A 15,641-nucleotide genomic window follows, 5' to 3' on the forward strand; every position below is an offset into this window, starting at 1 on the left:
ATTTAACTTTGAAGTTTGAAATTAATTTTGTCAGGAGTGTATTCCGGATCCTTGCCGCTGTCGGCTGTCATAATTATCTACATCTATCTGATTCTGGATTGCATTCAAAATCGTTATCTGCAAAAATAAGTTCCACCGATGTATAGGTAATTGTTTTAAAAAGGGATTTTTATTATATAAATAGGTACTTAAAAATTATAATATTTTTCGTAACCCTTGATAATACTACAAATAAATGCAGTGGCATATTTTCAAAATGTTTCTGGTCCAAAACCCCTGAACCCCCTCTCCCTAAATACGCCATCGAATAAATGAATATTTACTAACAAATTTAATATTAATCTTTTATATTATTATTATCGGATTTATTTTTACATAAAAAATGAACTTTTTATAAAAAGAATAATTAATTAATCTTATCTTACAATATTGTTTTAAATAAAATTAAATAAATGCAACGAGGAGCTGTGCTCAACGTTATTCGTCACGCGCATATGTATCCTAAAATTTTAATAAAGTATCTCTAATTACATTAAGACCGATAATAACATTAAGACATTAAGGTACCGAATTTAAAGGCGTCATATCATATGTATCACAATATGCCCATCAAATGAATAGCAAGTCAAAATACAATATTAAATCTGCTGGTCAATATTTATGAATCATACAACATCAATATCTTTGAAAAATAGCTTACTTAACTTGTATAATTGCATTGTAATTTTCTAATATTTAAGATAAAAAAATTGTAGCAAGACATGGGTGTTTTGATTGCCTATATCAATAAAAAACACAACGATGTATTAATATTATTCATTACTAGGGTTCGAATTTTAGAGCATAATAACTAATAAGCAACTAAAAAGCACAAGATTGTTTTAAAAAAGCAAAAAAGAAGCATATTTTTTTTTTTTAAAAAACAACCAAAAATTAAATTATCTAGTCATTAAAATGAATAAAAAAATTAACTACCGTCTACCACGCATTTCTCTAGATTTTCAGTAGTTAAACTGACTCGATTGTCTGACAGAATATTTTTATACGTAGAAACCGAACTTCTATTTATCTTTCAATTTACTTAGTACCTATATAAAATAATAAAACATAAATTAATATTTTGAAGTTAGGTATAAGTAAAAATTAAAAAATGCCCATTTGATTGACGAAATAGGTATACAGTAAACATTTTTATAAAATGCAAAAATCATTATTAAATCATATAGGTCCTTACTCCTTATATACATGTTTTTATTTAAAATTTAAAATATGTTTATATGTTTATGTTAGGTACGAGGAAAGTGGAGGAATATACCTAAACTAACATTGTCCGGGCTCTGTAGGTATTGAATATATTTAAAAATTAAATAAACCTATTGCTGAAGAATTAATATTTTTATCTAAAAGTTATTCGACAATTTGACAATTCGTCATGAATAAATTGAATATTATTTATTATTATTAAATTATAGTTATTTTAAAAGTAATGTTATAGGCACACAGGCCACAGGGATAATATTTTATTATTTTATTTATTATCTCATATACATGATACATTATTACGTATAATGGCACTATATGAGTTACAAAATCGACCAGATTTTTTTATTTACACAGGTTGGTCTTACATAATGTTAATGTATTTTTGTATATTTGTGTTTATTGTATTGCAAGTACACCTATAATAACATTAGCCAATCAAATTAGAACATTTTCTTGTTAATTTTCTTAAAGAAATTTATACTGATGGTACCTCATTAGCCTGGATAAACACATGGGCGCCCATTGGTAAAATTTTAGGGATGAGGGTCAAAATAAAAAAATTCTCAAATGTAAGATATAGTCAAGATTTAATGCTATTTTTTCATATAAATGTAAATATGCCATTTTTTTTAACTACACTTTTTACTCAGTAAGTACGATAATTTTTTTTTTTGCATATTTCCATCCATCATAAAAAATATATAGGTAATTAAAAAAAAATAATCAAAGAGTATTTTTTTTGATGATTTTTTTGTGATCGTGGATATCACGTATTTTTTATGTATTTATACTTTTTTATAAGATTTTTTGGAATAACTTTTTAAGAAAAAAAATACGAGAATATTCGAATTAACTTTTGTATTCAGTGCTTTAAAACACACATTTCCGGGAAAACAAATTTAAACTGCATTTTCTCTGAAAATTTAAAACACAATAGTTGTTTATATATCATTTAGGTAACATAAGTATATTATAGGAAATGAATAACATTATAGGTACATATTATAGTAATTAATCAAATAATTACTTACCAGCGTTATCAATAAACGAGAACGATGTCACGCTTGCACTTGTGAAATAATTCAAATAAAATGTCAAAATATTAAAATAATGTGGTCATCATGAGCATAATGCTCAACGATGAAATGACTGCGAAGTGTGCATTTCAATTAGACCACAGATCTATGAATTGGTCAAAGGAAATCCACGGATGTTAATACTTAATTTTATATAAAAAATTATATTATTATTCAATGATAACAATAATACTCGTATATCAATATACCATAACAGTAAAACACGTATTTTTCATAAGCCGTATAGTTCTTTATTATAAATAGCATGCTAAATAAAAACACGTAGTAATTAATGAAAAAATAAAATATTATTAGATAAATATTTATTACGTATGATAGTAACTATATAATATGAGTATTCTGAATCGGATGCGTTTTATGGATATTCAAAAATGTATAGGTAATGATAAAAAAAATATGAATCTATTATTTTAAATAGAATATTCATTTCATCAGCTATGTTAGAATAAGTAACAAATATTTTCCTACGAATATTCTTTTAAGATCAATATTTTACCATGAATATATTGTTATAAATCTTCTACGAATGCGGAATGTTCACGAAATAATTACCTATATATGATTCAAATGTAATATTAATAGAATTAACAAAATTGAAGAAAGATTGTCCATGATATGAATGTTACTTGGGTTAATCCCCCCCCCCAATGGGCACTTATGGATAAACACCTTTTTTACATATTGTGAATTGTTTCCGGCTGTAGAGTTGATGAAGTCTACCCTCTTTTATTCTAATTTCATATAAATTATTTTTTACTGTAAAAAAAAAAATAAATACTAATACAAAAGGTATTTTATAATTTTAAGATTAATTACCATTTATCAGAAAGTATTTCTCCTAGTATATTGACCAAAGATTACATCTAACTCAATTCACATAATGAATTTATATTTTTACATTTTTTTCTTATTTTACTGTAAAAGTGATCTACATTTAAATTTTTTAAATTTCTTAACTTGAACTTTAAGATTTTTAGCAGTATTTTTGATCGATTTAAAGAAATTGATTCTATTCTCGATTTTATCATTTGATCGTTTTCATCTTTTTCAAAAAAAAGTTGTTTTGTACTATCCTGATCATTTCCATCAATTTTTTCGTTTATGTTTTCGACAACAGATCCACAGCAAAGAGCTTTTTCTAAGTCTTCCTCTTATTTTAATGTAGAGATTAAATCTCTTGGAATTTGGATTGATTTTAGACAATTTTAGATGATGTTCCAAAATTTGAAGTTAATATTTTGCTATTTATTTAAATAAAGAATAACGATTTTAGTTATTTTGTTGTAATTCAAAATTATAATCTGCAGGGGTATACAACTTTTAAATATAAATATAAATAAATATGAGTGACCCACCTAGTTTTTTGAAAAATATCATTGAATTATTAAACATTCAAAAATATTTTTTAATTATTTTGTTTCTACTATACGTCTATACGCTTCTACTATTTAGTTATAGACATACTTACTAAGCATATCAATTTGTTTGATAAATATTAGTTATTACGGCGTATATCAAGTGTCAATTGCCAAGCTAATCTATAATAAATTAATAATTTTAATAAGTACAAGGTACCTTATAATACACATCAATTAGGTTTTCGGTACTTAACTAGGTAATATTTAAGTCTGTCAGCGAATTAAATCGCGCAATTTTATTTATTCCAGCATTATCTTGCCGGTTGGCAGTACTGAGGTGACCGACCGGTTGTATGTGGCGCGCATCCGTGCCCCGTGAGCCTTTCGACGACGGTCTCTCCCGACGTCATCGTTTTGGCTGCTTGGGCAGTGGCACGGCTCACTCCCGGCACTCAGTCAGTTGTTTTCCAACGTTTTTCGCGCGTTGACTGTTTTTGGTGTCCAAACGGTTAGTTGTGACGAGTGCGATATTAATATAATTTTTGCCGAGTGCTTAATTTTCCGATTAGATTTCAAGTATTAAAAAGCTGCATACCAGACGTAAGTTCAACAATATTTACTCATTTTTTATAATATTTAGGTATTTTATAGTATAATATGAATATCGATTAGGTACATTAGTGTAAATATTTTATATATATTTGAAACCCAGTAATGTAGTAAACTAGTAAGTTATAGTAGGTAATCTACAATTATACACGTCAATGTAACTTTTTCATAAGATGCTGAAATTGATGTATATATTATAAAATATTTATATATAATATATATTTATGAAGAGACGTTAAATAATATACTTATAAATAATAAGACTATATTTATATTATATAAATGTAATGTTGTGTGTTTTGGAGGTACCTACCAATAATTATAATATAGTTATTACCTACTTAAGACTTTTTTTAAAAACATAAAAATACTAGGTAGTGATTACTAATAGGTACCTACTTATTAGTTATTAGTTAGGTACTAAATTTATAAAAATTTTTTAGTGTACAGATTACTTTTTTACTATTTAATGTCCAAGGAATGTAATTCTATTTTGATAACATAATCTTTTTTTTTACAAAAATTGTCTCGATTCATCCATCATTATTTATACCGACGAGTGTAGATTTTAAATGATAAATAAATTATCTGGGTAATAATAAAGTTTAAAGTTACATTACATTTCATAACTTATCTGAGGAATAAAACGCAAAATAGATTTATTAGGATACTACAGTATTACATTATTAGAGCAAAGAGCATCGATGTAGGGAAAATTTGTGCAAATTGAAGAACAAGACATTTTAATTAATTAGGTATGTTAAAAAAGAGAGATCAGGCTAATTAAATAACAAACGATTTAAGTGAAAAGATGAAGTAGGTAAACACCACCAACGATGAAGTGTAGAAACTGTAAATGAACTTGAATGTGTGATTTAGTAGCGATATTGGTTTTATTTAATGGTTCTCAATTAGCGAATAAAATCATTAAGCTTTACAGGGTAGATAACATTAATACATATTCATTTTCTGTAAGTAAAAATTTAAGTTTTTAAGAGTTAATTAATTTTGTTAATAACATTCAAAATAGTTATTAGTTTATCACCAAATAATTGATTAGTAAATGTATTAGACACTCAGTCAGCAGCTACCATCCACTATTTTTTGGAGGTTTCGACCAACATTCTTATATACGCTTATCGTGTGTGCGATGTGCCACTGGTAGACTGATATTTTTTAATAGAAACGAGTATAAAGTATAAAGCCTTGATCTCTTACGTGTTATTTTTGTAATTTTACTTGACTATATCTTTCTATTCTGATACTTTATAAGGAATTATTGGAGACCTTTAAAAATAAATATACTTATACATTATGTATGTCTGAGTTTTATATGCATTAGGTAATTATTTGATTTTTATTGATTTCTTTGATGAATAATAATTTAATTAATAAAAATTTCTCAAAACTATGAGTATTTGAATAATATGAATTTATTTGTTCTCTAATACACCTATTAATATTATAATACATAATTATAACATTTAAATTAAAGTTATAAATTTAAGTACAATAATACATCAACCAATATTATTTTTGTTTTTTGTTTAAGATCCGAAACTGATATTTATATATATATAATATTAATATGTATAATGCTTTATAGTACTTTTGCTGGTGGGTTGGTGGCAGTCAAGCAGGTTATTTTGTAAATATTACGTACCTATGTAACAATAAAATAAATAAAAATATTCATGTGTGAGAATACGACATTGAACTTGCCAAAAACAATCAACATGATTAGTTATTAGTTATTACGTATTACATATTGTTATCGATTTGAAATTTTACATCATAGGTAGATGATATTTATCTGAAAATAGAACTGGGAAGGCTCCACTGGTATATATATATATATTATTTACAAAAAAAAAAAAATCTAAACAATTAAGTTATTATTTGGTATTATTAATTTTGTTCACAATAATAATGTAAAAACAATTTGGTTTCAAGTTTTTATTTCCATGGAAACGTGTAAATGCCCAGGTGTTATATAAAGAGGGTTACCTAATGGGCTACTATTACTATTACTTATATTCATATAGAAGTAAATTAATTCTAAACAAAGGGACCATAAAAACGCGTGTTTTATATTTTTTGATTAAACATGTTTGGTTATAGGATATTTTTTCAACTTGTGATCTTAGAGGTTCTCAATCATTAGCTGCCAAATATTTAGAATTATAAATAATTTTGTAAAGTTTCTAACAAATTGTTGTTGGTCTTAATACATTTTGGTTGAATGCTTGAAGTACCCAGTCGCGTATTTCACGAAGATGTGGGACAATGTGGGGCTATATGGGCAATCAAACCCTCCCAATCATGGGCCAAGTAATTTGTTTGCATATAAATATAACGTATAATTTATGTAAAGACAAAATTACGAAAATGTATAAATGTGATCGTATAATTTATAAATTTTAACAAATTAATGGAGAAATATTGATTTCATAATTTAGTAAATATTGTTAACTGTTATTTGAGTTGTATAATTTTACTTACGTTTCTCAAGAGGTGTAAAATATTTTAGTACAAAATGGATCAGTAGTTATGAGTCAAAAGCATAAGCTGATTTATAAAAAAAAAACCAGTGTACTTATGCGTAGAGTATAATATCTTAAATATTAAATGTAGTATCTTACCCCTTACATAGAATTAAGTCAAATACGCCACTGGAAGCAGCTAGTAGTTAAGCTTCCCCTATAAAAAAAGTGATTCACCAAGTATGCTTTCTTTTCAATAATGCAGTTATTCAAAATCTTATTTTAATTGAATGTATATTAAATATTTTTATGTATTTTAAGACCATATTTTCAAATTCTCGAAATTGTTTGCACTACATAAGAAGTGTCTTGTGAAGACTGAAGATACAAAATTCGGTTTTTCTATTGTAAATTATTTACTTAATTTGACAAAGTATAATAACAGCAAGTTCAGTTAAAACAATATAGGTTCTAATTTTTATACATTTAAAATTTAGGTTGATAATTAATTACCTTTTACATATAATAAAGTGTTTTTGATATTGAGAAAAAAATGTATGCCCTAATTTTGTTATTATAAATTCTCAAAATATTAGTGCTTATTACTGCTAACGAAAATATTTTAAATACTTTTTAAGAAATTATATTTTATAATTAATTCAAAATATTTAACAATTTTAATTAAAGTAACTAAAATATAGTTGTGCTTAATCTTATTTAGGTATAACTATGTTGATATATGTATATATTATGTCCACCTTTATTTTTTACACACAGTATAATTTTCTAAATATCAGACAAATTTTAAGGTCGATTATCGCGAATCAATTCATATAATTATAATTAACACCCCTGAAACTCGCAAATGTTGTCTCCATCTTCATATCTTAATACGGTAACATATGCTAAATTGCTAAATATAATACCTTACATTCTATAATAACTCGCTTAAAAATTAAAACATCATAAAATCCAACGTGAAATTAGGACAATTTATTAATAATGTTATTCTTTTTAAATTTTATTATAGCTCAATGCTTTCTTAGCTACACACAATTGAGTTTGTTGAACGCGAATTTGCCATATTGTACGTTTGTAAGACGAAGATAACACATCATGCTGGTGTGACCGCTCTTTAAATAAATAATTGAATAATTATTATTAATTTTATGATCAACATATCTGGGAAATTTTTTTAATATATTATATTACTTTTAGTAATTACTACTTAAAAACTAGGTATTAATAGTGGTATAAATAAACTTTAAATAATTTCAGAAATAGGGGTTGACCCATCGTGATCTGTTATAAGAATCGTGTTCCGTATGCAATTATTTATCAATTATTATTATTGGATTTAAATTGAACACATCCATTATTACAATTACTTACTCAATATAATCGAAATATGCTACAACTTTGACGGTTTTTTTTTTTTTAAATATTTTGCTATTATTTAATTTTACTACAAATTACAAAAATTGCTTCATATATTATTATGTATTTTTTACTTATTATTCTTATATTTTCAATAAGAATAATTTATTGAATTATTAAATACTTCGATAAAATATCTAAAGTATATCTGGTATGTTGTAATATTGTTTTAAAGTAAATTATAATAAAAATAGGTACCAAAATCAAAATAATTATTAAATATTCTTTTAACAATTAATATATGTTTATTTTATAAGCTATTGTTCTATTATTTGTTGGAAAAAAAAATACCTAAAAACATTGAAAATATTAATAAAATGTATCAAATATATTAAGATATAATTTATTAATTACTATAATAATTAAATTATACCATGAAATTTGATTGAATATAAAATGGTAGAATTAATATATCTTCATCAATCATACAATGGTGGAGTCGGTGGAGATGGTGGTGAATATACGTAAACAGTGACCTTGCCGCGCCCTAAAGCTTTATTGATTTTGTTGTTAGAGCAAAATGAAAGCTGCGCCGCCACCTCCTTCCCAGAGTTATTTATTTTTTAATAGGGATGTTTTGCACATGTGATGCTGCTAACCGTTTCTTTTAGTTTATTGGTTGCTATTAAGTACCTACGACTTACTACATAGATTATTTTTTTTATTTTGCTATGGTAAAACATAAAATATCTATACTTTTTTTTTATTTATATGATTTTTTATTATTTATAAAATTAATTAATACCTACTTACATACTTTTATATTACAAGTTTTACATCGGTGATCTTATTTTTCAATTGTTTTTAAAAACTATTATACATTTATTTAAAGTATAATTTTAGTGTTCTGTCATATATAAATAGCTTAAAAATATATAATATCTAATATTATATACTATTAGGTATAGCTTATTTATGTATAAAAATAATAACCATTAATTTGTTTGAATATTTTAAATGTAATAATTTTAAAAGTAATAATTTTAATAAATATCTGCTAATGATGTATGTATATATTTTTTATATATAAGCTTGGCAAGAAAATAAGTAAAGTAAACAAAAATTTGTTGTTTGCAAAAAAAAAAAATCAAGAATCAAGGCTTTAATATGTAAAACTAAGTAGTTATCTACATTAACTTAACTTTAAGTTCCACTTATAAGTTACCATGTATTGTATACAGTACAATTGTATATGGGGGGTGGAGGGTATATTTATATTTAATATACAATTAAATTGTATACATTTTTAATTAGCTAAATATATTTTATGATAAGTTGTAAAAATATAACAATTTAATGATTCACTAAACTTTAATAGAAAGGTTTAGTCCACTAAACCATATTTAACTGTTTAAGTGTGTATTAGTTTACTATTCATTCGTTAAATAATTAGTGATTATTTATGCATCCCATCAATAGAAATGTTGACACTGAAATGTAGTTATAATTTTTAATAAACTTTTGGATACTAAATTCATACTTTTTTTTTAAACTAAGTCGTAATATAGCAAAATAATAATACAATTTATAGTTTACGTTTTCCTTGTAAAATATATGTTTGATGGAATCCCTTTTCAATGAAGAATTTCTGTTTATTTTCTGATTAAAATCGCACACATAATGACTTCTCTATAATAAAAAAAAAACTAAAAAATTGAAAGAAAGATTATAACTTGTCATTTTTTTTAGATAATGCATGTATAGAACTAATGAGTTTATAATGTGTTTTCTGTATAGTAGTAAATTACCTACGTTCTATTTGATTTTACAAGCTAGTGTTTATAAAATTTTGATAATTTAATTTTTATGTTATAAAAATAATAATTTAATTACGACGTGGTATATTGTGTATAAATTATATATAATATATATAAATTAACATTTACGTTTAGGTATATACATATCTTAAGTAGTATAAAAAAATCTCAAGAATTTAAAAAGATTACCTTAAAGTATACTTAAAAACATTTCTAAAATCAGAATTTGATTAAATTAATTATTAAAGGAAATAATACGAATGAGTTTGGTGAATCACATTATATAGAAAATAAACATTACTTCATGTAAACAATATACATTTAATTTTTTTTTTTCAGTATATTTTAATTGTTTTAAAATTTGTTTGTTTATTGAATAATTTAATAAATAATAAATATATTATTTATTATATATTTAATGTTTATCCTTATCATTAAGAAAAAAATTCCATATTAATTAGTAAGTACAAAATGAATAGGTAAAATAAATTAATCATTTTCCTATGTTAGTTATTAGGTATTATTCATTAGATAACATTAACTGCGTGATGTATGATCATCATTAGTGTGTAAACTATAAGAATGCGTGTATAGCTTATGGTTACTATATTTTACAACTGTACCAAAAATATACAGCTTGATGGTTTGCTAGACGAATTCGACCGAAACTAATTGTCGGCACATTATTACACATTATTATATTGTTGTATGTTATCCAAAAGGTATACGCAACGACAACTGTAATAGAATGATGAAATATAATGCGTTTTATATGCGCTATTATAACGAATTTGTGCTGATCTTTGTCAGCATCGAGATTTCTATAACATAGCACCACCTTCAGTGTCCGTGACACGATTCGTGAGAGGACAGTTGAACCATACTACTTATAGGTATTTATGTTTGTATGAAAACATGTACATAGGTACCTACAAGTATATGACAACGAACAGGGAATAACAAAGTGCTGAGAGAGATTAAAAACGACCAGTATAATTATCGACCGTTGGATGTATTATAATGTCCAGGTCATTAAAATCCTAGAACAATGCGCAAAACTGACTGTGTCGTTCCGGTGGATTGGACGTGTTCAAATAATGTAAAACCCAGCTTCAATGGTAGTAGGAGAGGGAACCAAACTGGTGAAAGCAGTGACATAAATGAGATTTCCCGTTGACTTTTGTGGTGCTTTTGATGAACATCTAATATCCTAGCATGAATGAATAGATAATGTACTATTAACTTATATTAATTATTATCTATATCATTTTTTGCAATATATTTTTAATATTTTTAAACAGTATGAATATTTTAAATAACTATAATACAAAAAAAAAAAAAAATAACTAGAAATAAATTATTGTTGTTAATTATTAAATATAGGTAGGTAATATTAATAATTTAATTTACATGCATTATATTTTATTCATATAATATTTATAATATTATGTATATTGTATAATATATACATAGGTTTTCGTACGTAGTTAGTAAATTAAATAATATTTTTTCACTTTAAGTATTTTTAAATATCCATCTACGTGAATTAATTTCAAAAATAATTAGAGATTCAAATATTGTTTGCAGCTGTTCTCGTACATAATATATTTCAGATAGTGTATTATATTATCTATGGCGCGACGAGACTCCGTTATGCTGTAACGGATATATATTATACCGTCGCGATGTATAAAAAAGTACAGGATATAAAAAATAGTTCCTGTTTTTGTAGATGTTATATTGTTGTTATAGTTTAAATATATTACATTCGATAATTGTTTTAGTTACTTGATTCAGAAATTAGTTAGTCATTAAAAAAATTGTTTCGTCTTCAAAATAAGTGTAGTATTTTTCACTTACGTTTTAAAACAAAATTAAATCTGGGTCACCGTTTTACTGTAATTAAAATATTAATTTTATATGCCAATAGATAATTATTAAAGTTAATTGAATTTATTAAATTTGATTGAATTACTGTTGAGAAAATATTAGGTTATGAAACATTATTCTTCCTTTGATTCAATACGAAATAGCATATTATATAATTATTAATAATCATTCTAATTACTGTCAAATTATAATTTATTGTCACACTATTTATTTTTGAATACAAAATAAATCGTCAAAATTATTTTGATTTTTTATTTTCCATTAAAATTATGATAGGTAGGTATACAATATACATTCTAAACTATTATTTATTAGGTTTACACTGTAACAAAGATTGATGTAGTCCTAGTAAGACTCCGTGTGGTCTTATGTATATACAACCTTTACGTATTCTCTTCCCACTTGAGATGCTTCATCAACCAACAACTACACAAACCTTGCGAGTATTCAACATTGAATTAAAATATTGTCGTCACCTTTTCTTCTTTCTTTCTTTCTTCTTATCCATTACACAAAGATAGTGCAAAGAATTCATAGCAGAATCATTATACTCTGAAATCGTTTTTGTGTTAATAATTTCCATTTATCTTCGTATTAGTTATCCACCTAAAGCATTTCAAGTGCATCTGCTCTGAGAAAAAAATTTTCCCATTGAAAATACAAGACGTGCATTATTCCCTTTGTTGGTCTATATTTGGTATTTTGGTCTGTTGATAATTGATTTTTTTTTTTTAATTTAATAATCTCATAAATGATATATACTTGTAGTATAATATTAACAGATACTTAAATTTTCAAATCAAATAAATGTATAATAATACTTGATGCATTGTACCTATACATAATTTTTATAATAAACAAATATACTTTCAGTTTTTATTAATTAATTCTATTCAACTTTAACATGTATAATAGGTATGTAAATTAAAATTAAACATTTACAGTAACACTAGTTCTTGAGTTCGTGATATTTTTTAAAATGGCTGTTACTGAAGAAAATATTGTGTACAATTTCAAACAAAGTGATCCAAACGGTAGAAAATCATATTTATTTAATTAAAATATTTTTAATACGTCATATACTCAAATAATCTATACAAGTTATTCTGTATATTAAGCATTAAGAATTTATAATAGAATAAAATTATGATAAAAAAACAATTTTATAATTTTTTTTTTGTCTTTTGGCGTTAATAAATAAATGTAAAAAAAACTAATAGTAAATAAGTATAAAATTTATATGCGCTGAAAATATTCGTTTCTATAATCTTGTGATATTTTGTTCATATATTAATTAAAAAAATGAGATGGTAAAATAATTAGAATTTAAACTAAAAGTTTAATTATTAATTATTTTTATTATTGTATTATTTAAGAAATTTTTTTTATCGATCGTAAATTATTAATAAAGTTATAAATATGTATATAATAAATATCTATAGATATTTACTAGTTTTGCACTACTCTTTAATTTCAATTATTTTTATTCACAATAATATGCTATACTTGATTTTTTTCAACTTCATAAGACATAAATTATGCTTAGGTCGTCATGATTCCATTATATAATGCTCTTGACAACGTATAACAGAAATATACCAAACAAAAAAATTCTTTTGTCTTTTTGCCCTTTCATTTTTGTAGTTCAGCGAAATCAAACAAACACATACGTCGTGTAATGGTTATATTAACTTATATTCTCAGTTAATACAATGTTTGGGCATATATATATTATACTTTTAGATTCAGATCTAAACTATATTATTACATAAAAAAAAATGATATAATTGAGAAAGTTTGTTTTTAAGTGTTTCTATAGTACAAAAATCAGAGAATGGAGATTTTTTTTTAATCTAAGTATTTAAGTGTATTTTTAATTGTTGTTTTAGTCATATCAGTATATCTTCCAATTAAAATAGAAATTTAACTGTTTTCCTATGAATATTTAATAAAAATAAATTTGAATTAAGATGGCGTATTATTAGTATTATTACAGCATTATAAATCTACAGTTTATATTAATTTATAACATTTAAATTTATTCTTCAAGTGTGCAAGTTCCCAATTTATTAGGTAGTATAAATTGATCATATAAGTCTTACATGTCACTAAGTAATTACAGTATATGTCCACCAAAGTCCCTTTAAACCTTTTATACTTATCATATGATGTATTCATGATTCATTAGTTATTTAATTCCTTCTATTCAATTACTTTCATATTTTAAAGTATTTGGCAGCTAAATAAATTGTTATTAGTTTATTATGAGTATCAATAAATGATAAACATCGTTTAATACAATTTACTACATAGCTACATCTTTCTTATAATGTATTATTATTAATTGAATATCTACCTACTATATAATTAACGATTGTATAATTTATTAACTACCTATGATTTATTTTTATCAATATACAATCATAAATTTAATATTGTTTGATCATATTCCTTTTGTTAATTAATTATTAATTTACTAAAAAATTAAAAGTGAATCAATTTGTTGATTATTATCTACGTGTAAAGAAATGGTATATTACATTATTATTATTATTATTATTTATTATACTGCGTATACTTTTTCCTGTTCAAAAACAATGTAGGTACTTACCTTTTTTTGGACAAATTAAGAGTACAACAATTGCCTAACTCAAACGCCGTGTCATTTTTTTTTTCAAAGTTACATGATGCAGTTAATTGGATCAATAACATTATTTCGATACGGTTGATGTTTGATTCCCAGAATTGTCCTTTATTCAAATAACATTGACATCATATTATACTTAAGTATAATATCTATAACATGTATATATATATATTTGTTGCTCACATATGTGTTTATTTTATTATTATCGTATCGTATAGTTAAAATGTTCACTGCAGATCATTAATTTTCGTCTTAATTAATTATACACGGTACTGGACGCGCATAATGTGTGCTCGTTAATGGGATGCGTTGTTTTGTGTGGTAATAATATCTTTGTTCACAGTTTGTACAATCGAAACGTTATGGCATGGCGCATTGGCGCACTTAACGGTTCTCAACACGATCAATTTTTACCGTGAACGATGGTCTATTTGTTATTTTATCCAAAAGATAGGTATAAACGTTATATTTTTATCTAAACTAATATCATAAAAAAAGTTTATTTACATTTATTTTCACGGCCACTATAGTTTTGGTCAAACAAAATATATTATATGCAAACGGTATGGATATATTGAGTTTATTTAATGTTTGGATACTGTGCAGTATATACCTATATAAATATACGTGTATTAATTATTAGTAAATACAATAATTAATATTATAGTTCATACAAATAACAAATTACATCACTTCTTATTCGCAATATTTATTTTATACTTGAATATAAAATATGTAAATATAAATGATAAAACATATTAAGTTATCGTATATTATAAATATATTCGACTATTTGAGCTAATAACTTGTACGTAATTATGATTATTTTTAATATTTTAGGTAGAAGTATATTGTACATTTTTTCAAAAAATTAATTAATATTTAAATTATTTGCAAATAATTTATACTATGATTTCTCTTTATCATTTAATTATTTTAATTTGTAAACAATGTAGGTACCTAAGGGTATATCAATCAAACATTTATTTTTATTGTAAAACAAATATATTGTTCTACTATAGAATACAGGATATTATGATGTTAATTAGGAACAAACTTCATAAAAATTAAAAAATGTAAATTAAAATAATTTTCAATAA

General features: G+C 24.2%; 1 protein-coding gene and 1 long non-coding RNA gene across 2 annotated transcripts in view; one reads left to right on the forward strand and one right to left on the reverse strand.

The window, feature by feature from the left end:
* Window positions 1-3,342: 3,342 nt before the first annotated feature.
* LOC126549943 (uncharacterized) lies at window positions 3,343-4,056 on the reverse strand. Its single transcript, XR_007603916.1, has 3 exons — window positions 3,973-4,056; window positions 3,829-3,898; window positions 3,343-3,601 (listed from the first exon to the last, which is right to left on the reverse strand). It is a non-coding gene; the product is annotated as an uncharacterized LOC126549943 (long non-coding RNA).
* Window positions 4,057-4,158: 102 nt separating this feature from the next.
* Window positions 4,159-15,641, forward strand: part of LOC114120286 (uncharacterized) — a 44,156-nt gene continuing 32,673 nt past the window's right edge. Inside the window, exon 1 of the mRNA XM_027982149.2 lies at window positions 4,159-4,318. The gene's annotated coding sequence lies outside the window, so the exon portion shown is untranslated. The remainder of the gene's footprint in view (window positions 4,319-15,641) is intronic.

The sequence above is a fragment of the Aphis gossypii genome, chromosome 2 (genome assembly GCF_020184175.1).
Source record: "Aphis gossypii isolate Hap1 chromosome 2, ASM2018417v2, whole genome shotgun sequence".
NCBI classification, from domain to species: domain Eukaryota; kingdom Metazoa; phylum Arthropoda; class Insecta; order Hemiptera; family Aphididae; genus Aphis; species Aphis gossypii.